The 20,783-nt window shown below is 43.0% G+C and overlaps 1 protein-coding gene across 14 annotated transcripts in view; it reads right to left on the reverse strand.

Annotated features, from left to right (window-relative positions):
- GAS2 (growth arrest specific 2) overlaps positions 1-20,783 on the reverse strand; it is a 150,535-nt gene that overhangs the window by 124,906 nt on the left and 4,846 nt on the right. For 3 of the 14 annotated variants that reach the window (XM_077866181.1, XM_077866194.1, XM_077866196.1), the window contains exons 3-6: positions 10,327-10,410; positions 9,802-9,911; positions 8,677-8,760; positions 7,166-7,482 (exon numbers count right to left, since the gene is read on the reverse strand). The gene's annotated coding sequence lies outside the window, so the exon portion shown is untranslated. Of the gene's footprint in view, positions 1-726; positions 873-2,423; positions 2,568-2,729; positions 2,807-5,297; positions 5,384-7,165; positions 8,630-8,676; positions 8,761-9,801; positions 9,912-10,326; positions 10,411-20,783 lie in introns of those variants that run through there. The other 11 variants (XM_077866182.1, XM_077866188.1, XM_077866187.1 and 8 more) reach the window with 11 other exon arrangements.

Consider the following 20,783-nt stretch of genomic DNA (forward strand, 5'->3'; position numbering starts at 1 on the left):
GGTTGAGAGCTAGCAGCGATCTACACTCTGCTGATTATATCTACACACATAAACCCGTTGTGCATTGTCTCCTATAGGGCGAGAACAGTAGCAAAAAAGTCCATCGACCCTAACAACATTTCGGACAGACACCTTACACAGCATTACTCGTTGACGAGAGCTATGATCTACCTTCTCTTCGGTTCTTTTCTCTAGTCTGAAAACACTGAGCGGAAAACCTTGAGCGTTGCTGGAGAGAAATGAGGAAAAAAAAAAAGAAAAAAAAAAAGCACCTATCAAACCCCCAAAGATACCAACGTGGCCTTCCCATCAGTTGTAGTTCTCACAAAACTCGGCAAGCTGTCAAGAGCCTCGTTACCTGGTTTTCAACCAAGACACCTTGGGCCTTCCCGAGCCTCCAGAAGTCTGCACCGTACAGACTCGCAGCCTTGAGCCAAGACGGTGATTACCCCCCAGGAACCTGCATTCATGCACGGCCCCACACCTGCCCACCTGCCCGTCGCTGCGGGTTTGACGAGGGTCTAGAGAGCTTAGCGGCGACCCCGTGACCTGCGGCCCCGGTGCAATCCGGGGGGCCAGGCGCCCGCCCCTCGCGGGCAGGCACAGCTGCACACGGCAGAGCGGAGGGGAAGCGACAAGCCCGGGGCCCACCTGCCGCTGCCTCTCGGTCCCGGGGAGGCAGGTGCGCCGGCTGCCCGCCCCTCGCCTCGGCCCCGCGAGCCCTACCTTGTCTAGGCGGTCAGGAGCAGGGCGCCCACGTCGGACCAGGCCGCCGCACCAGCCCTGCTCCTCCGCGGCTAGGGGGGCGCATTCTCGGAGGAGGACCCCATGGATCGCGGCCCAGGCTGGGAGGCTAGGCCCGGCGGCAGAGCAGCGCCCACCTGCTGAGAGGTGGGGGGCGGGGGGGGGGGGATGCGCGGGGAGGCCGGGCCTGGGCGCCAGGTGGGGGCAGGTGGCGCTCGGCTGGGCTCCCGGGGCTCGGCAGGCCCTGCAGGCTCCTCGCTCGCTCGGGGCCTTTATCCTAACGCTCGGAGGCCAAGGGGGTGTTCCCGGGCGCCCGCGGATCTTATTTCCCCCACAAAAGAGCTCCCAGGCGCGAGCGGTTGGCTCGGGAGGGGGACCCTGAAGTCTGCGAAGTCGCGGCCGGCGGCGGGGGGGGGGGGGCAGGGGCGGCGGAGGTGGGGGGGAGGAGGCGCTGCTCCCCAGAAAGGTGCAACCGAGCCCCCCCCCCCCCCCCCAGCCCCGGGACTGCACCGCACAGGCTCGGTTAACCCGCCGTGCTCCGCGCCGGGCCGTCGGACGTCTGCGCCTCCGCGTAGGGACAAGTCCCCTGGCCCCCCCGGGAGGATGGACGCAGCCTCGGACCCCCCAAGCCTCGGGCAGGGCGCCCCCCCCCCCCCCCGGGAAGACCCGAAGGCCGCTCTCCGGCTGCGCAGAGCCCGGCCGCCCTGCGAAATCCGCCCCGAGGGTGGAGCGCTCGGGAGAAAACCCGACTCGGGCTGTGAAACTCATCAGCGAAAACACCGAGTATCTGCCCAAACCCGCCGCGCGGCGCCCCTTCCTCCGCCCCCGGCCTGCCGAGGGGCCCGCGGAGACCCCTCCCCGCGCACCAGGCCCGCCGCGCGCCCCGCAGCCCACGTGCCCGCCGCCCCCGCGCCCCTGCAGCAGGGCTCCGGGGGGCTGCAGCGTCCGGACCATGCCCTGGGCTGTCGGGGCACCCCCCCACACACACCCCTGCAGCAGGGCTCCGGGCGGCTGCCGCGTCGGGACCAGCCCCTTAGGCTGTCGGGGCAGCCCGGACCCCCCACCCCGCACCCCTGCTCCCGGGCTGTCCGGGCATCCCCGGCGCCCCCCCACCCCGCGCCCCTGCAACAGGGCTCCTGGGGGCTGCAGCATCGGGGCGAGCCCCCTAGGCTGTTGGGGCAGCCCCCCACCCCGCACCCCTGCAGCAGGGCTCCTGGAGGCTGCAGCGTCGGGACAAGTCCCCTAGGCTGTCAGGGCATCACCGCCCCCCCCCACCCCGCGCCCCTGCAACAGGGCTCCTGGGGGCTGCAGTGTCAGGACGAGCCCCCTAGGCTGTGGGGCAGCCCCCCACCCCGCGCCCCTGCAGCAGGGCTCCTGGGGGCTGCAGCGTCGGGACAAGTCCCCTAGGCTGTCAGGGCATCACCGCCCCCCCCACCCCGCGCCCCTGCAACAGGGCTCCTGGGGGCTGCAGTGTCAGGACGAGCCCCCTAGGCTGTGGGGCAGCCCCCTACCCCGCGCCCCTGCAGCAGGGCTCCCGGGCGGCTGCCGCGTCGGGACGAGCCCCCTGGGCTGTCGGGGCAGCCCGTCCCCCCCGCCCCCCGCCCCGCGCCCCTGCAGCAGGGCTCCCGCACCCCTGGCGGCGGCGGCGGCGGCGGGGAGCGGCTCGGCCGGCGGCTCACCCCGCGTCCGGAGCTGGCTGCTGGCGGCCCCCGGGGCGCGGGGCGGGGGGCTCGGCTCCCGCGGGGTGTCGGGGCCCCTGGCGCAGGTCGTGGCGGCCGCGCTCCGCACCCAGCAGCCCGGCGGCGGCAGCTCCAGCCGCGCGGCCCCTCCTCATACTTCTCTGGTGGCTCCTCTCGCTGCTGTTTGGGAAAACGATTCCCCCTCCCCGCCCCCGCCCCCCGCCCCCTCCCCGCCCCCGCCCCCGCCCGGAACACCTCGCCTCAGCTCCTCGGGCCGCGTGGAGCGAGCGGGGGCTTAGGGCTTACTTTCTCGGGTGGACGGCCCCGCGGGGAGCCGATTTCCCCTTCGCAGGGGGAGAGATCGCGTTGCACGCCCTGGGCGGGGGGGGGGGGGGGGAGCCCCGGGCCCCCAGCGCGGCCCGGGAGCGGGGGTGCGGCGGGAGGGGACCAGGTTTAACTCCGGGGCTTGAGCACAGCCCGGGGCTTTAGCTCGACATTGAAACTGGGTGTTGGAAAAGTCCTGCCCCGCTGGCCGCGGGTTCTGCAGACGCAGGGGCAAGAGCTTTCCAGCACCCCGGCCGCCCTCCGTTCCAAACTGGACGATCTGATTTCCTACGATTCTTTTTCAGCTGCAGGTTTTGGAAGAGCCAGCGCTCAGCTCACGGCTGTTTTCGCTTTTGCAAAAGGAAACACAAGTCCGCCCTCCCCTCCCCGCGCCTGCAGCTCAGCTGTATGTTGCATAGGTCGTGGGCCATTGTCTCCAACTGCTGTCTGTCTGTCTGTCTTCTCCAACTGCTGTCTGTCTTCCCGTGGCGTGCACGGAGGTGCGAGGCCCGCCCCACCTCTGCTACCCACGCTCAGGGTCCCCACGGCGGCCCGTGACCGCTTTCCGCCCAGAGTCCGACCCAATGACCACGTTTTCTGTGTTTGCTTTCGTTTACGTGTCCATCAGTCGCCTGTGCATCTCCGACCGACGCATAGGATGGCCTTGGCCCAGGTAGTCCGATCCTCTCCTGGACCTCCTTTCTGTTTTAGCGTAGTGAGTAACCTACCCACCCCACCCCCCACCCCCCAAAATAGAAACTACCTGTAGATCCATATAGCTAAGTGATGTCGAGAGTTGCAAAAGTTGCAAAAAGGCATTTTGCATTCATTATTGCTCTCATCTGGAAGGGGTTACTTGCTTTAACACATCCAGAAACTGCATCAGTTGCTTGCTGGAGCTGGTAGTACAAGTAAAGAGGAAAGGGACAAAGGATTTTGAAGTTTGGTGGCATTGAGCTCTGAGGCTTTTCGTCTTAGTTCGGGCTGATGTTGCAGCTGGCAGCTCCCTATTCCTCCTGGGCTCCCCACAAGCCAGTGAAAAGAACCACTCTTCATTTGAAGGAGAAATGACATTATAAAAAGCCTGTGTTGTCGCTCAGACACACAGGAACGACAACAGCGAAGCACACAGAGCGGGTTAGTGATGAATTCGAGCAAATGATGCTGACATTTCTCAGAATTTAACCAGATCTGAGTATTCCAATAAAGTCTCTTGAGTTTCTGAATCTGTGCCATTTAGGAAAAAGACCAAACACCCTCGATAATTGTTCATGATCGAAATATCATCAGCCGATAGATGGTTAATTTAAGTATCATCGAGGTATATAATAAGAGTTCAAAGAATCTAACACCATGAATTTTGAAAATTGTATGTCCTATTTTTCTGCAGATATAAATATTGTCACATTGTTCAATATTGATAATATAAAAAGCAATATTTTTGTTGGTTTAGGAGCAGTGTTCAACCCAGTGTAGGAAAATAAGGAAGCTTAACAGAGGCATGGGGAAAGCATAGTCATTCAAATGACTCCTCCAAGGCCCTCCTTTCCAGGTATTTTTAGTGTTAGTATTGGCCTTATAGCAGATCCTCTGTCCTTTTAGGAAGAGCCAACAAGGAAAAGCGGAGGAGAAATATGCATTTTTTCCCCCTTAACATCTGAGCATTGTGTTGAATATTCTTTTGATGTCAAAAGAGAAGTAATACAGGGCTCAGTTAGTTAAGCAACCAACTCTTGATTTCCTGATTTCTGCTCAGGTCATGATCTCAGGGTTGTAAGATCAAACCCTGTGTAGGGATCTGCACTCAGTGTGGAGTCTGCTTGAGATTCTCTCTCTCCCATTGCCTCTGTTCCTCCCACTGCTCATATACTCTTTCTCTCTCTCTCTCTCTCTCTCTCTCAGAATAAATAAAATATTTCAAAAAAGAAATAATACATATTTCTAAAGAGGCATGAAAATAATGTTTCCATTTAACATTTTTTTCAGCATTTTTAACAACTGTTTGATTTCATTTTGTGATTTACAAAATCAGATTTCTGTTTATGTATTCCAATTGGCCACTGGTACATTTGTCAGACACTCTTTGTCCAAGAATTTTCCTGCCTTGGTCTCAATCTGAACGTATTCATCTTGGGAAACCATGGCCCAACAGACTCAACTATAACTTCTGCAGTGTGAAAGTGAAGGAAACAAATTCCTCATCTAACAAGGTAAAAAAAAGAAAAAAAAAAGTCTAAATACATTCTTGAAGCTTGACAGCATAAAGAAGAAAAGTCAAGCCAGATTCAGGTTAGTTTTCTTTGTAAGTTATCACAGCTTAGAGGATTCTCATATTGAAAGTTTAGGGGTTAATATGTGTTTTGGGCATTCTAAACCTTCAATATTGTCTCGCATATGAACTGGACCTTTTCTCTTAAAAAATACATATGCAGAAAATGAACAATACAATTATTTTTGTCCTCATCTTTAGGATAGCCTCTCCTCCTCCTCCACGTCCCCCTCCCTTTTTCTCCCTCTTCTCTCTCCCCCATAGAAATAATAAATACTCACTTATTCTGTAACATAGGGCAAACTTTCACTGGATGAGGGGGATCTGTCGGCGTGTTGGAAGACGTTAAATCACGTGGCGAGAGATACTGGGTAAAATAAATTTGCAAAGGTGACCAAGGCATTCTTATATTTCTAAATAACTGCGAAAGGCATTTAACGGTGGCAAATGATGGCTGGAGAAGCAAGTGAGAATGATGATGCTGAAAGCAGCATAAAGACGTGCAGGGGGGCTAGAGAAGCACATGAAGCAATGGAATAAGTGAAAGCACTTACATTTTACTGAAATCCTTTATCAGTGATGTTGAACATCTTTATATTTCCCTCCCTAGCAGCTTGGCCCACAGGGTAGGCCTTCCATTGATATATACTGAAATAAAATGTTTTAATGTCTTAAGGCAGACAGAAGTCCTAATATGGTAATTACAGCTACTGTTAGGGATAACTGGTAAAGGCTGTGACTTTTCATCACCACTCATATATAAAACTACAAAGAATAAGTGAGAAATTTCATGGGAAAAGTTCAAGGTTTACTCAGTTTGACATGCTACTTAAAAAAAAAAAAATCTATTGCTTTACTCTCAATGGAGAACTTTAAACTTTATAAGCACAGCACAACAGTAGCATCGATATTCGTTCCCTACTGTTCAAGACTCATATTTTTGCAAAATGTGTGCTATATATAAGGCCACGTCTTCTCATTTTTACACAGGGGATAGATTAAAATCGTTTTATGAAATATGCCATTTATCTCATCTAGTTTTAAGTCCCCTATACAGTACATACTGTTGTGTGATTTTTCTCGTTCAAGTTGGAATTGGGCTTTTTATTTTACCTTCATTAAATATTCTTATGGCTTGTTCCTAAAACTTCTGTTAAAATATCATGCCATCCTAATCGCAAGCTCAAATTTAATAATGAGTGTTTAATGTAAAATATTTTTATTTCGATCATCTTGTCTTTCTTTTATACCATTGTTATCTCCAGCATCTAGAACGCCAATGGGTATATAGTAGGCACTCGATAAATAATTGTTGAATGAAAAAATGACTATTACAGTAAAAGCCAGTCTCTTAGGAAACTTAGGACTAATTGGTTAGATTTTTATATATTGTCTTTAATTTAGTAGTTTGGAACTCAGAATAGAAAAATAATGTTAAAATAACATCATAAATGATGGTTTCAGTCCCAAGCTAGAATCATTTCATCTGGTAAAATGTAACTAGCATTCAGTAAAACAGATGCTTGCCTGTGTGCCAGGCTTATAAATGAGGTCAGTCTGTGTCACTTGTCACTTCATTAAAACCCAAGGTTGATTTGGACTCAAGGTTTAATCATAACCAATATAATACGAGTGCAATGAAAAGTAATAGAAAAAAATTACTACCTCAGTGGCTTTCAAACTTTTTTTTTATTGTGACCCATAATAAAAAATACATTATGGAACAGACACATAGACACACACTCAGACACCCACGACCAACCCACGCAGTTTCACAGAACAGTACTTACCTTCCTCTATCAATGCACTCGGATATTTTTTTTTAATTTTATTCTGATATTTTTCTACTTGGCTTTATTCTAGTCTTTCTATGCCATTCAGTTGAAAAGAAATGCTGTTGAAGAACTGCTAAATATATTTCACAACCCACAGTTGAAAAAAAAAAACGACCTGGAAACTAAACTAAGAATATCAGTCAAAATGAAGATAGGGTATCAGTGAACAGACGATTTCATTATAAACTACAAACCAGATGTGCGTATATATTGTTAGCAGTGGACTTGACACGATGTCATGTCACAATATCCCAAACATCATACACCCTCACACCTCCATGCCATTGCTCATGCTGACTAGAATGATCTTTTACCTTTTACTTTCTCCCTTGGAAGAAATCAGATTCATTCTTCCAGGACCAGCTTAATAGTCGTCTTCTTTGTCGCTCTCCTGATCTCTCTGGCAGAAATATTGCTGTGCTCTGAGAATTTTTCCATTTCTTGTATCTCATTTATGATGTAGCGTCACGGTGATTTTCTTATGCATCTCTATCCCCACCCCCCCACTAAACTGTGAGTCCCTTGAGAGCAGTTAAATCCATCTTTGCATATCAAGTACTCAACAGAGCACCAACCAAAGGTTGTTGAATGATGGAGTGAATGAATAAATGAGCCATAAACCATGGAATATCTGAAAGAGAAGAAGTGGTATTCACTGGGTGATGGAACGGATAAAAGTGTGTGCATCAAAAGAGAATTAAATGGGAATTCTGCAGAGATGGTGGCAGCTGTTGGTTTTGCGTCATCATGGATAGAAAAATTTACAAGTGACGTTTTACAATCACTTTTCTTGGGACTCTCTCGCAGGTAGACTTTGGTCGAGCTATCCATTAATTTTTAAGAACACCGATAATGACAAACTTAGGAGTACTTTGCTGGGGGATGAGAAAACTTGCTGAAATTTCCATTGTTGTAACTAGAACGTAGTTTACGAACATGGGATCTTTGCCAATCTCTGATTTACACCAAACATTTAGAGAAATGGCTCTTAAAGTTATCTCATGGAAGGGCTTTTCTAGACTAGGCAATAGGTCACAAAAGGTGTCACAGCCCCAAAATGAGAGAGCAGCGCAGGAAGGGGTCAGGGGCTTCTCTTGGCAGAGGAAAATACTGTTGCTGTCACAGTGGCCACAAGGACTTGAGAGATTTGCAAAGAGCTTTCACTAGTCATTGTCCCCACTGGAGCTGTCAAGGAAGGAGACATGCTAAATTGTAAAAATAATAGTCATTACAGTTAGCATTGTAATTAAGGGTCCAGGTTGGAGACAGACAAAACCAAGGTCAAATTCTAGTGTCTTCACTTAGTTCCTAAAAATTATGGGCAAATCACCTAACCTTTTGAGTTATCAGTTTCCACAACCATAAAGTGAGGATATCAAATAGCTCCTCACTCATAGGCATGACTCAAGTGCTATATAATACCCATAAAGCATTTAGTTTGCTGTCTGACCTACAGCAAGTGTCAAGTCAATGTTAGGTATTTTATTACTGAGCCCCTAAATCATCTCATTGATTCATGATAACAATCCACTCCCCCACCCCGGGATAGGAACATTACTGTCATTAGATACACAGAAGAGCAAAAAATTTTATGAACCCTTTCTCTGAATCTTTCTCTCCTCCTCACTTTATGGCTTCCCATTTTATACCATTTTATACCAATGGCTTCATGGTTTATCCATTCATCCATCCATCCCTCCATCCATCCATCCTCCAGCCTTGTGTGTGCACTTGTTATATAAACGTGAAGTTGCAGGGCCTGCTCTCCAGGAGCTCACAACCTAGTAGGGAAAATGGTCTAGTGAACAGCAGGGGTGGGACTGACCTCATGTCTTCCTTCTTCCTTCCTTTCTTCCTTCTTTTCCTCCTTTCTTCTTCTTTCCTTCTGACCATGCTTTCTTTTTTCTTTCTTTTTAAAGAGAGGGAAGAGCCCATACATTAATAGTTTTACTTCTGAGATAAAATTAGAATGAACCGATGTTCAAATTTTAAAATACAGTAATGCAATAATACTCAGAAAAATAACAGAATCATTTTTGAAAAGACGAGACCACCTGTGTCAGGTGTCCTAACTCAAGGTCAGATGAGCTGCCCCTGGGGCCAAGGGCTCCACGTCACAAAGAATTAAGTCAAATACTCTATAGCAATATAAAGAACTCATTGAAGGAACACAGAAGATACGATGATAAAGCTTCTAACCAAGAAAAGTCAAGAGAAGATTTCAAACACTATCTAGAAATAGTTTCCTTCCTTTTGGCTTTGGCTGCAGGAGAGGATAGATGTAAGTTAGGGAAGGCTTCTTGCTAATTAGGTCCCACAGCATAAGCAGGCCAAATAGCCCAGAGACCGAAGGAGATGATTATAAGAAACTGGTTCTTGTGATTATGGAGGCTGACAAGTCCCAAGATCCACAGGCTGAGTTGGCAAGCTGGAGACTCAGCAGAGCTGAGGGTGTAGGTCCAACATGAAGTCCAGAAGTCTCAAGACCCAGGAAGGCATAAAGAAAGGCCATATTCTAGTTCAAGATCAGTCAAGCATTCACTCTTACTCAACGGAGAGTCATTCTTTTTAGTCAACCAGGCCTTCAACTGATTAGACGAGACCCATCCACAGCAGGGAGGTCAATACACCGATTTAAATATTAAAACATTTAAAACGTCTAAAAACATTCTCACAGAAACACTCAGAATGATGTCAGATCAATATTTGGGCCTAGTCAAGCTGACACATAAAATTAACCACCACAGGAGAAAGAGGTGAAGAGGAAATATCCACCCACAATTGCCCTAATCTCCCTGGGGCCAGGTATCAGACAATTAGCAGAGCCCCTTTACCTTACATTTGCAAAATTATTCCAAATATCCAGTCCCCTGGGAGCTCTGAAAAGATTTGTAAAGCCACTGAGCTTGCCATACAGAAGCCATCCCCCACGCGTAACAGTTTGCTTTACCGTGTCCCAGGGTGCAAGCCCTGGTGGGGCTTTGCCCAGCACCGTCCTCTCCTTTGGATTGTAACAAAGAGTCATGACTTTCATCTAGGGTCACCACGTTCTGATGTGTCCTGCCATGAAAAGTTAAATTTATAAAATCGGATGGAGGAGAGGGAAAACTCTGGTTTTATCCTACTTCCCTTTCTTCACCTTGTTCCAATTTCCAGAATTATTCTTATGTGATATCCAGATTCTTTGTGCTTCGTTGTCCTCCTCTCTTAGAATGTTCCTTCCTTCCCGCTATCTCCTTTCCATAGAAATCTACTAATCATATGTCATGTGAATGTTTGTAAGTCACCTCAAAATACTTTCTAAAAGTGAAAACTAAAGAAGAGTAAAAAAAATATTAAAGCTTTGATAGAATAAAAATGAAAATATCCAGTGTAGAGTATAAATGTATGTAAGCACTATAAGTAACACACACACACACACACACACACACACACTCATGACCGACACCTCCGGTGGGAAAGTAATAAGCAATACCTCTGCATGATATCCACTGTAACTTGAACTGCCTGTGACCATTTCCACTGTCAGCAATTTTCTTTAGCTCATATATCTTGCAGCCTATGAACAAAGAACGGGGATGATTTTCATTTGTTAATCTTGCCTTACCACTTGGTTGTGGATTTGTCAAAGCATAAGGTTTCCTTTTCGGTGCTTTTTATTTATTTTTTTTAATTCCAGTAATTGTTTTTTTAAAAGTTACCTGGATTATACATTGTTGGGGTTTTTTTCCCCAATATGTGAACATTCTCTTCACATTCATTCGATTTTTTTTCTCTTTTTTACATGATCATATTCTATTTTTTTTCTTTTTCTTACATCATTCTCTTTGCTTCATCAGATATTTATTTTCAACATTCTATGCCTTAGGCAGATCGCCTTAATTGGTGGTTGGTGTCTGTCATGTGCTGAATTAAGAACAATAGCAGGAAAGTTACCCAACTCCCTTCATTAATGACATATGTTGCTGCAACTCATAAGGATACTAGGGAAAGCTTCAAGTTTCAGGAAATATAGCCAAGTTTAAGACCCAAGTTCTAAGTCAAGAATCAGAGGAGACATCAACAACTAGTATATGCTCTGGTTTAAGGTTTGTAGAAATTATAGATGTGATTGAAATAAGAAATTTCCAACTTGTTTTGAAACATTTTTCATTCCTTATTGATGAATAACCTTGGTCTGCAGTCTTATTCAGACAATATGACGCCACATAAAGATATTTTTATTTTTTACTAAATAATATTTCTATGAAATAATAGGGGAAAAAGTATGATCCAAGAGGCACAGAAAGTACAAAAACATGCTACAGACAAAAAGTTTACTTAACACTCCTCCTTGGAATTATTAAATGACTTATAAAATCTCACATACTCACCTTTAATGATTGCACTAATTTTCCTAATGAAAATTTAATATTTAACCTAAATATTTGTGCCAGGCACACAGAAGGTAAGGGAATAAAGCTAGGCTCTGTACCAAGAAGGAATATTATTTACATTTTATGGTTTGGTTTAACTTTTTTTTTTCTGCTGAGTGAGCTGATGAGGCATTTGTGAGGCCTGCCAAACCGTACATTAATTTTTTTCACTGAGGCAGAGCTTGTGGAACCACGTTATGTATGGGAATTATACAGACGTCTTCCTGAGACACTAATTTTTTCCAAAGCAAATTGGCAATTTTTACAATTTGGAGTTTATGATTCCAACAAAGTTCAGTAATTTTCTTGTTGTTCTTGCTTTTCAAGTTCTTTGAACAAATTTTGGAATTAAAGAACAGATGGAGATTCGGATAGTGTTTTGGGAAGGCTTCTTGCCATATTATATAAACTTACTTCTGAATATTTTCTATCTGTATTTTTTATCATTTAGGAAATCTTTATTAAGTACATAAGATAGGTCCTGTGGGAATGCAAAGATGAATCTTTCCCTTGAAAAATCTTCCATTGGTGAAGGAAGCAGACATGAAGAATGAGCCTAATGTGGAATGAAATAAATGCTAAATATTGATACAAATGACCATCTACAGGAAAACGAAGTGATGAAAGGGCAGCATGTCTCTGGGAATTAGGGCAGGCGACATGGTGGGGTGACTTTCAGGATAATGCAGGGGAGGTGAGCCCAGGAGTGGAAGTGCAAAAGTGTACAGTCTTCAGGAAATGAGAAGAGTCTGGAGAGCCTGGGTGTTCAGTTTATAGAAGCTGGGATGAGGCTCTGACCAGATTTTAGATAGTGTTGGATACGAAATTTAAAAGTTTGAACTCTTAAACACATAACTCAAGTTTCAATTCAATTAATTTTCTAACAGATGTGGTTATTAATTCAGACGTACGCATCACACAATAGGTTTTTTTCTCTAATGAAAATTTTTATTTTCTAACCATGAGGACTAAACAGTTAACCCATTTAACTCTTTACAGTCTATCTATCTATTAGTTTCATAATAAAGGTCCAGGGAGATACTACACATTGGGAAAAATGTCCCTTTTTATCAGAAAAAAAAAAGGGGGCAACTTTTACATTATTTATTATTTATTTCCTATCACTTGAACCTATGAGTTACTTTACAAGTTATTTTACACTTACTTAGGAAGGAAAGTATTTAAATAATTCTAACTGGAGGGGTTTTAAAATGTTATTGAACCATTAAGTGATAATGACCTCATAGTCTTTAGCCTGGTTTTGAATTAAGCACCTTCGTCCAGGTAACACCTCATGCTCTAGTTTCTATTGCCGTGTAACAAACCACCCCAGATTTAACGATGTAAAACAACCACCCATAATTTTGCTAACAAACCCTATGGAAAATATCACACGGAGCACTGCAGGGATGGCTTATCTCTGTTCCAAGATGCCTGGGGTTTCAGGTAGGGAAACTCAGGGATTGGAATATCCTGCAGACTCTGCCACTCGCACACATCTGGTGTCTGAGGTTGGATGACTGAAGGCTTCTTCATGTGAATTGGCCTGCTCACAGCATGGTGGCCAGATTCCTAGAGGGAGTGTTGCTAGAGGAATGTCCTGGAGCAAGCCATCTGAGAAAACCATGGAAGCTGCATGGCGTTTTCAGGTCTAGCCTCAGGAGGCACATAGCCTCCTTTTTGTTGTGCAATATTGGTCTATCCTTTCAATAGGAGAAGTGTCAAAGATTCCTGGGATCCTGTTGAAAACTGCCACATAATTGGGAAAGGGAAAGAGAACTCTCTAATAGGAATTGTACGTAGTGTACTAGTAATGTGCTAGAAGCCTTGCAACATGATTTTACTGAGTCCTCCTAACAACCTTATGACACATATTATTATCTTTTCTTTATAGATGAAGGAATAGACTCAGAAAAGTTAAGTAACTTGTCCAAGGCTAATGTAAAAGCAACACTGGTACCAACTATGTAACAGTGATTATGCTAAGAACCAGAGGTTCAAAGCCTTAGTCCCTCCACCTTAGAAGCTCAACGTCTGTTGAAAAGAAGTCTTACCATGTAAGAAAATGCATATCCTTTCCAGTCCATCATCTTGCATTCCTGCACTCTGCAAAGTACTATAAACATTATTGTGGACTTTAGAAAACGTCCTTAAGACACAGTCATCCCATTCAAAAAGGTGAAAGTTAGAGCTGAGGTGCACACATCCGCTTGAAAATGTAATCAGCTCGTGTATTTGGGCCGTTTTTGTGGAGGAGAGTCCCTACACAATGAACCCGGACTATTGAACCCTTGTAGTAGCAATATACGGAGCTTGGTAATGGATCCAGGAGGTTCATGTCATTAAACTATTATGCTGTTTGCATCATAAAAGGAACCTAGGTTGTAGTAAAAGGCAGTAAATAGCAAATGACAAATTAACAGTCCAACCACAAGTGTTATAGGAATCTGCAAGTGAAACAGATTACTTTCAGCTGCAGCTATCAGGAAAGACTCATAAAGGAGGTAGGCTTGGACTTAGGTTGTGTAGCATGGTAGGAAGTGTTTCACGCAAAGCAGAAGGGAAGACAATGATTCCAGGTGCAAGAAACATTAGTCCTATAGTGGCTGAGGAAAGAAAGAACAAGACTGTTGTGGAATAGAAATAAGATTACTTTGGTCAAGATAGAGGTAAGGTGCATTTTTTTTTTTTTTGAAAACATCATAAAATAAAGTCTGCATGTATTTCTCACTGCTCCAATTTACACAAAATAATATTACCTCCCTTTTCTGAGTGCTTTGTATTCAGAGAAGCTGGTGAGTCTTTCTCTGACCATATATAAAAACAAAGGAGTGAACAAAAGAAAAGAAACAAGAGCAATATCAAAAAGAAAAGGAGGGAAGGAAGAGGAAGTGAGGGAAGAAAGTGTAGAAAGAGAAAACAAACTTGGCAGGGTGCTAATACTACTTCACTAAGCTGGTGTGTGAAGGAGGTTTTTGATTTCTGGATTACCTTCTAAAAGAGACGCCACACAAAACCCATTTAACACAGTCAGTCAGATGTTTTATGACTGTGTTTCCCAAACACCCCACCTTTCTCAAAACAGACTTTTCTTTTGGCAGTTCCAATTGCTTATTTCCTTTAATGCTGTGTGGGGAGTCCTTCCAATTTCCTATCACCTAGGTATCAGATTAATAATATTCATAGTTTAGGTTCCTCAACCATATACCTTAAGAGATTACAAAATTCAAGAACACATCGATGGGTTCAAAGTTGGAAATACTTGAACTGCTAGAACTTGAGTGCTAGATTTAGTGGCCTTTAAGTTTGAAAAAGTTGAGGAAAGTAAAGGAAAACCTGGCAGCTGGCATAGGCAAAAGGCGGCAAGCCCATCCTCATGCTCGCTGTAGAGATATTCAGTCATCCTGTTTGAATTACGTTTTTTTTTTTTCCTTTTTACTCAAATCTATTTAAAAAAAAAAACTAATTAGAACTGTCACATTACAAAGCTAGAGGAGAACACAGAGTTCACTTCAATCATTTCTCCTTATACAGAATTGTGAATATTCACAGATATTCTCCTGGTTGGGCAGAGGATAAAAACATCAAATTGTTTTTACTCACTTAGATGAGTAAAATCATGTGTATTTTGTATTTTTACAACCAAGAACACCATCGACAGAAAATACTAGAAAAAGTTAAGAACATTATACCTTGGTGAATGAATTCCAATCAACAATGGAGCCAGGAAATAGGAAATGGGGAATCTCACGAGTGCACCCTCAGAAGAACCCAATTTAAGAGCCGAGAGACTGATTTCCCATAAATGCCTGCTTTACAGAAGAGGAAGATTTACCTCCTGACCAATTCACATCTGCTAAGACTCCCTCTCCATCTTCAAGCCAATGCACTTACTGCTTGGACGATGAGTGAACTCCCTACTCTTTGCGCTCCTGGGCCATAAACGCAGCCCACTCCAAACCTTCAATGGATTCACCTGTATGTAGCTTGCTACAGCATCCCCTTCCCAAGCTGTAATTCCTCTGCTATTCCCGAATAAACTCAATTTCTGGGAACTTGAGCTTGCCTCAGTTTATCTCTTTATTTAGGTTGACATGCTTTAAAAATTATAATGTTTAATACACAAAAGTTTTGACTAGAAAATTTGACATTTTCAAAATCTTCAAAAATTATACTGTTGGTTGAAATCCCTGACTTTGTAGAATCTCAGTAACGTTATTGTTTAGGCAAAAATCTCCCTGGAAGAAAACGTTCCTCAATGTTTCCCATTATGTAGTCAAATTTAAGTTGCTACATGTATTTTCTGAAACCTTGCCTTTATTATTATAAGTACTTTTTTCCTCCTACCCTACAATTCCCTCAGCAATTTTGTCTTGTTCTAAACTCTTGGCATTTTCTGACATGCCAGATTGTCTAAGGAATACTGAAATGTCTTTAAGTGGCTACAGGTATTATGAACACATCCTGGAAGAAGAGATGCTGCTCGGTTGTGTACATCTCATCCTCTATGCCCAGTGTCCATAAAATAGATGAACACCAAAATACATCAACTAGAGAAAAGGTGAAGAAGACTCATGATACTCTAAGATACCGAGAAATAGGGGGCTTTACTCACTGGGTCAGTGTAAGTAAAGATACACAACCTGTAAGAAAATTACAACTTTCATTAATCCATTCAAAAGAATCAAGAAAAAAGAAATATCAGTTACAGCACATTTGCTTCAAACGTCCCCCCCCCAATGGAGTGTTTCCCTCAAATCTGATGGTGGAATATTCCCTTTAAAGCCTCCCTTTATATTTAAAATTGTGTAACTTACTGATAAAAACATTACCAGAAAGAATTTTTACCTTCCAATAAAACGTTTCTGTGATACTGTGAATTTTGTTTTAATCACTTATTTGGCTTATTTCAGCCAGTTTATTTTGCAATGTTAGGAATCTTTGGGGAAAACATTTCTTGACATTAATGATATTAACAGACTAGCCCAATCTAAGAACTAAGATTAGGTCTGGAAGTTATTAAAAACAAGAAGGTTTCTTGATGACTTTTTTACCATATTTGCTGCTCAGTGGAGAGAATATTAATATGAAAAATCAGATTTATCTATTGCTTTTTCAAGGAAAATTTAAAATGATTTTATGTGTCTATATGCATGTATTATACATGTATACTTTGCTTTCCATTTCCTTAGCTTTATTTTTTTTATATGTTAATTCTCTCAGGACATTTCAGGTTATATGTCTGGAAACTTCAGCCATCCAGAAAAAAAAAAAAAAAAGAAGGTTGGGAAATAATGAAAAAAATGTGCTGAAAGAATTCACATAAAAGTTTTGGAGACTTGAAAATGGGAACAACAGACATTTAAAAAGTTATTGAACCAGAAAAAAAAAAAAAAAAAGCCCTTCCTGGCAGGTAGTTATATAGCAAGAGACTGATAACTGTGGGATAAGAATACAGGCATCCAGACATTACTACAGAGCTCTCCTGCATGGAAATCAAACTCCTAATTCGAAAGTAGAGAAACTGATTCATATTTTTTTTTTCTTTCTGGTTTGGACATTAGAAAAAAAATCACCAACTGTAAAAGAAAAATCTTAAAAATAAATGTAATTCAATTATTTGGCCCAAGCATCTTCTTACTAGAAATTTCATCTAGGGGGCACCCAGGTGGCTCAGCGGTTGAGCGTCAGCCTTTGGCTCAGGGCATGATCCCGGGGTCCCAGGGTCGAGTCCCACGTCGGGCTCCCTGCATGGAGCCTGCTTCCCCCTCTGCCTCGGTCTCTGCCTCTGTGTGTGTGTGTCTCTCATGAATAAATAAATAAAATCTTTTTTAAAAAAAAAAGAAATTTCATCTCATTTACTTCTATACAAATACATATAAATAGAGAAAATAGAGAAGGGTGTTTAATCTATTAATATATAGTGTTAAATGATATATTTATATTAAATGATATATTCAACCAATGCCAACATGAGTTTCATCATTGTCCCTTACAGATAGAATTTCTTTTCAAAACATGTGCCAAGGAAAAACAAAAACAAAAAAAGCAAAAGCAAAAACATGCCAAACAGTGGACAAAATATAAAAATGATAAAAGTCTGGAGAGCTTCTTCCACTGTGATTAATTCAATTATTTCAGTAGTTTCTGAATGCAAGACATATCAAGGTAAATGTTCAGATTCTGGGAGTTGCATTAGAGATTATTTAAAGAAGGGGAGAGAGATTCTGGTTTAAATTCCTCTTTTTGCATAATTCAACCCATGTTTTCAATAACTCCATCCTCAGGCAATCAAGATGTCTCCTGGAGTTATCACACTACTCAAAAATCATTTGTTCTACTACGTAATATATGTAATCCAGGGGATCCTAAAAAGGGTAAGGAATGACAGTAGCCTAGGATTAAATAACAAGTTCATAAAAATTTCTGCCTAGCCATGTTTGGCTATGAGTTTTTATTTTCTTCTCTTTTTTTTCTCAAAACTGTATCAGTCAAAATCAATACCAGTCCAAGCATTCCATTCCAAAGGTAAAGAGACGTCGCCAGTCACTTACAAGAGAATATGCCTAGTAATTTTGATTCTCCTCTCCATTAAGGAATTGATTCTTCTTCACAAAGAATTTTCCAATCTATTTACCACCCTCTCCCCACCCCTCCTTCATGTTTGCTCAGCTGCTTCCTTAGTGAAACTGTCGTTTTACGGACTTTTGCAATATTTTTCTACTGGACCTCCCTCTCCAGCCGTTTGCCCCCGTTGGCTACCACCAATTGTCTACATTATGTTAGAGCATTCATGATCGTGGCATTCTTGTGCTCCAAAACTATCAAAAGCATTTGATTGCCAATTGAACACAGATCCTATCCAAGGTTTTCACAAATTCTGCTACCATTTCCTACACCAGACAGGCGATTTTCGGAGTTCTGGATTTCACAGATTTATAGTCTATATATCCAGATGTAAACATGCATCTATTCTCACATACACATATATTTTATTTTATTATTATTATTTTCTTTTTCACTCATATATTTTAAAGTAGGTTTCTGAGATAATAGTGGCAAACTCTAATCTTTCCAAAGAACGAAAACACAAAATTACCATTTAATATCACCACTGCTTTACAAAGAAATGCTTTCCCCCCCTTTGCTTAAATTATGTTTATGAAAACATTTCACATTTTCTGTCATATTTTTCATGTATCACTGTCATAATGATGACTTTGTCATAGATTAGCAGCAGTGTATGGCAAAGAAAGGTATCTGGGAATCATGGTGCTAGACTACTCAGTGTTCCCTAAACATATACTGCTTGATGGTATTAGGATTCACAGACTTCTGTTAATTCAAATAACTGTGTCCATCAAGGTCTTGGCAGGAAACAGGCACAGTCAGCAGGGATTTTAAAAATAATCTAACAGGGCAATATTTACAAAGGTATGGCCAGGGATAAGGGCATCAATAAGGCATGGGGAAGCATCCAGGGATTAGTAGCAGCAGGAAGTACCCAGGGCTGCAGGGAACAATAGTTGCTATCAAAACTCAGGGGGCACTTCTAGAACTTTTAGAGGAAGGAACAAGAATCCTGAGGCCTTCGCAGAGAGCAGAGAAAGAAAAGTCTCTTCTCCTTCTGACTGCTTGCTGATGCCTCTCACTGGTCAATTTAGCAGCAAAAAGAGGGTAGGAGACGAGGTGGACACAGTCTAGGGTCAGACCCGTCCTCTGTGCAGAGCAGGGAAAAGGAAGAGAAAACAGATGAAGTGAAATGGGAAGTACAAAAGGAAAATAAGGAGCCAACGAACTTTCTCCCCATTCTATTTACAAAAACATAAGGCTAATTTGAATTGCAGAATTGCAATGTCCCTTCTTTGTTTCCCTTTCTTTAGCTAACTGCCTTGGAATGCCTACGTGCAGCAATCTTTTCCACCCTTTTCACATGGTGGCACCTAGCAGTCAACAAAGAGGGTTCGGGAGCCATGCATAAAATACTGGGTGGGAAAAGCTTTTTTTTTTTTTTCACTTTCTTATCTTAGAACGCTAGTACAGAGATGATTCTACATATTAAATTTACGTGAAACTTCTTCATTTAAAATTCTGAAATTTTTTAGCAAGAAAATCTTGATTCCATGATTTTTTGTTTTGTTTTGCATATTGGTTTTATGTTTGGCAGGGTCAGTCACAATGCTTAAGACGTTAAGTTCTCTTCATATTCTTGAGAGTCACTACTGACTAAAAATGTTGTTAATGAAACAGATAAACCACTTTTATGGCCAATCAAAATTTATAAGAAATGAGATATATTTAGTCTTTTTTTTTTTTTTTCTTTTTTTCTTTTTAATAGGCACCCAGCGTGGAGTCCAGTGCAGGGCTTGAAGTCACAACCCTGAGTTCAAGACCTGAGCTGAGATCAACCAACAGTTGGCCGCTTAACGGGCTGAGCCACCCAGGCACCCCCACAATGAGATAGTCTTTAAAGAAAAGCTCTTCTTTCCTTATAAAGGCAACATAGTGTTAAACTTTATCATGATGATGCAAATGGATTTTGAATCTGAAGATTTCTCGTATCAAATATTTCAAAATTTTTCTGGAAGTTCCGATTTTCAGAACATAGATGCATTGTTAGAGTGGTCTTTCTACTGTCAGCTTTGAGGCTGCTTAAAGCCACATATGGTGCAAGTGGAAAGGAGTGTCTCAAATTTGTGGGAAAAGAGATTTGGAGGGGACATCTACACCTGTGCCTACGAGGTGAGTTCTCCAACAAGCTCCCCTGAATTCACTAGGGTGACGCCCTGTCCTTCTTGGACATCTGGAACCCTTCCGCTGACTTCCTGGGCCCCTCACCCGGGACAGTTTTCCCGAGAAAGATGGATTGCATTGTTGGAAAAAAAATGACAAATGTGTCTGCAAAGTTTTTACGAGAGATCTCTCTTCAAAAGTTGTGCCAACTTGACAGATGGTAACTATACTTATTGTGGTGAGCACTGCTCAATGTATGGAATTGTCAGCTCCCTAAGTTGTACATCTGAAACTAATATAACATTATATGTCGGCTGTATTTCAATAATAAATTTTTTTAAAAGGTGTGCCAGCTTGTTATTTATTGTTGTTACTGAAGCATACAGAGACCCTATTCTTACCCCTGTTTTTGAATGAGGTCATGGGGTCAGGATGAGGTGTAATCATTGCCCAGCATATCTGCCCCCCACCCCAGGGACTGTAAAAAGGTCAAAACACTTTCCTCCCATGAAGCAGGTTCCTGGATGAAGGAAAAGCCCTCTATGTCTGTCTTGCCTGAAGATGTGGCATCCAGGTTTACTTATTTTTATAGACAAAGATTATTTCAACAACCACATAGCTGAAGTTAATATGGTGATGTGTAAATATGGCATTTTCCAGAGTAGAATAAGGAGATATCAGAGTATTTCTTTTCTGTTGGTTGCTCAGCTGCATTGTGTCCTATAATTTCTGGCTGATTGTATATCTTAAAAGAAACAAAAATGTAGACCTGACCTAGAAACTA

The sequence above is a fragment of the Canis aureus genome, chromosome 23, assembly GCF_053574225.1.
Source record: "Canis aureus isolate CA01 chromosome 23, VMU_Caureus_v.1.0, whole genome shotgun sequence".
In the NCBI taxonomy this organism is placed as follows: Eukaryota; Metazoa; Chordata; class Mammalia; order Carnivora; family Canidae; genus Canis; species Canis aureus.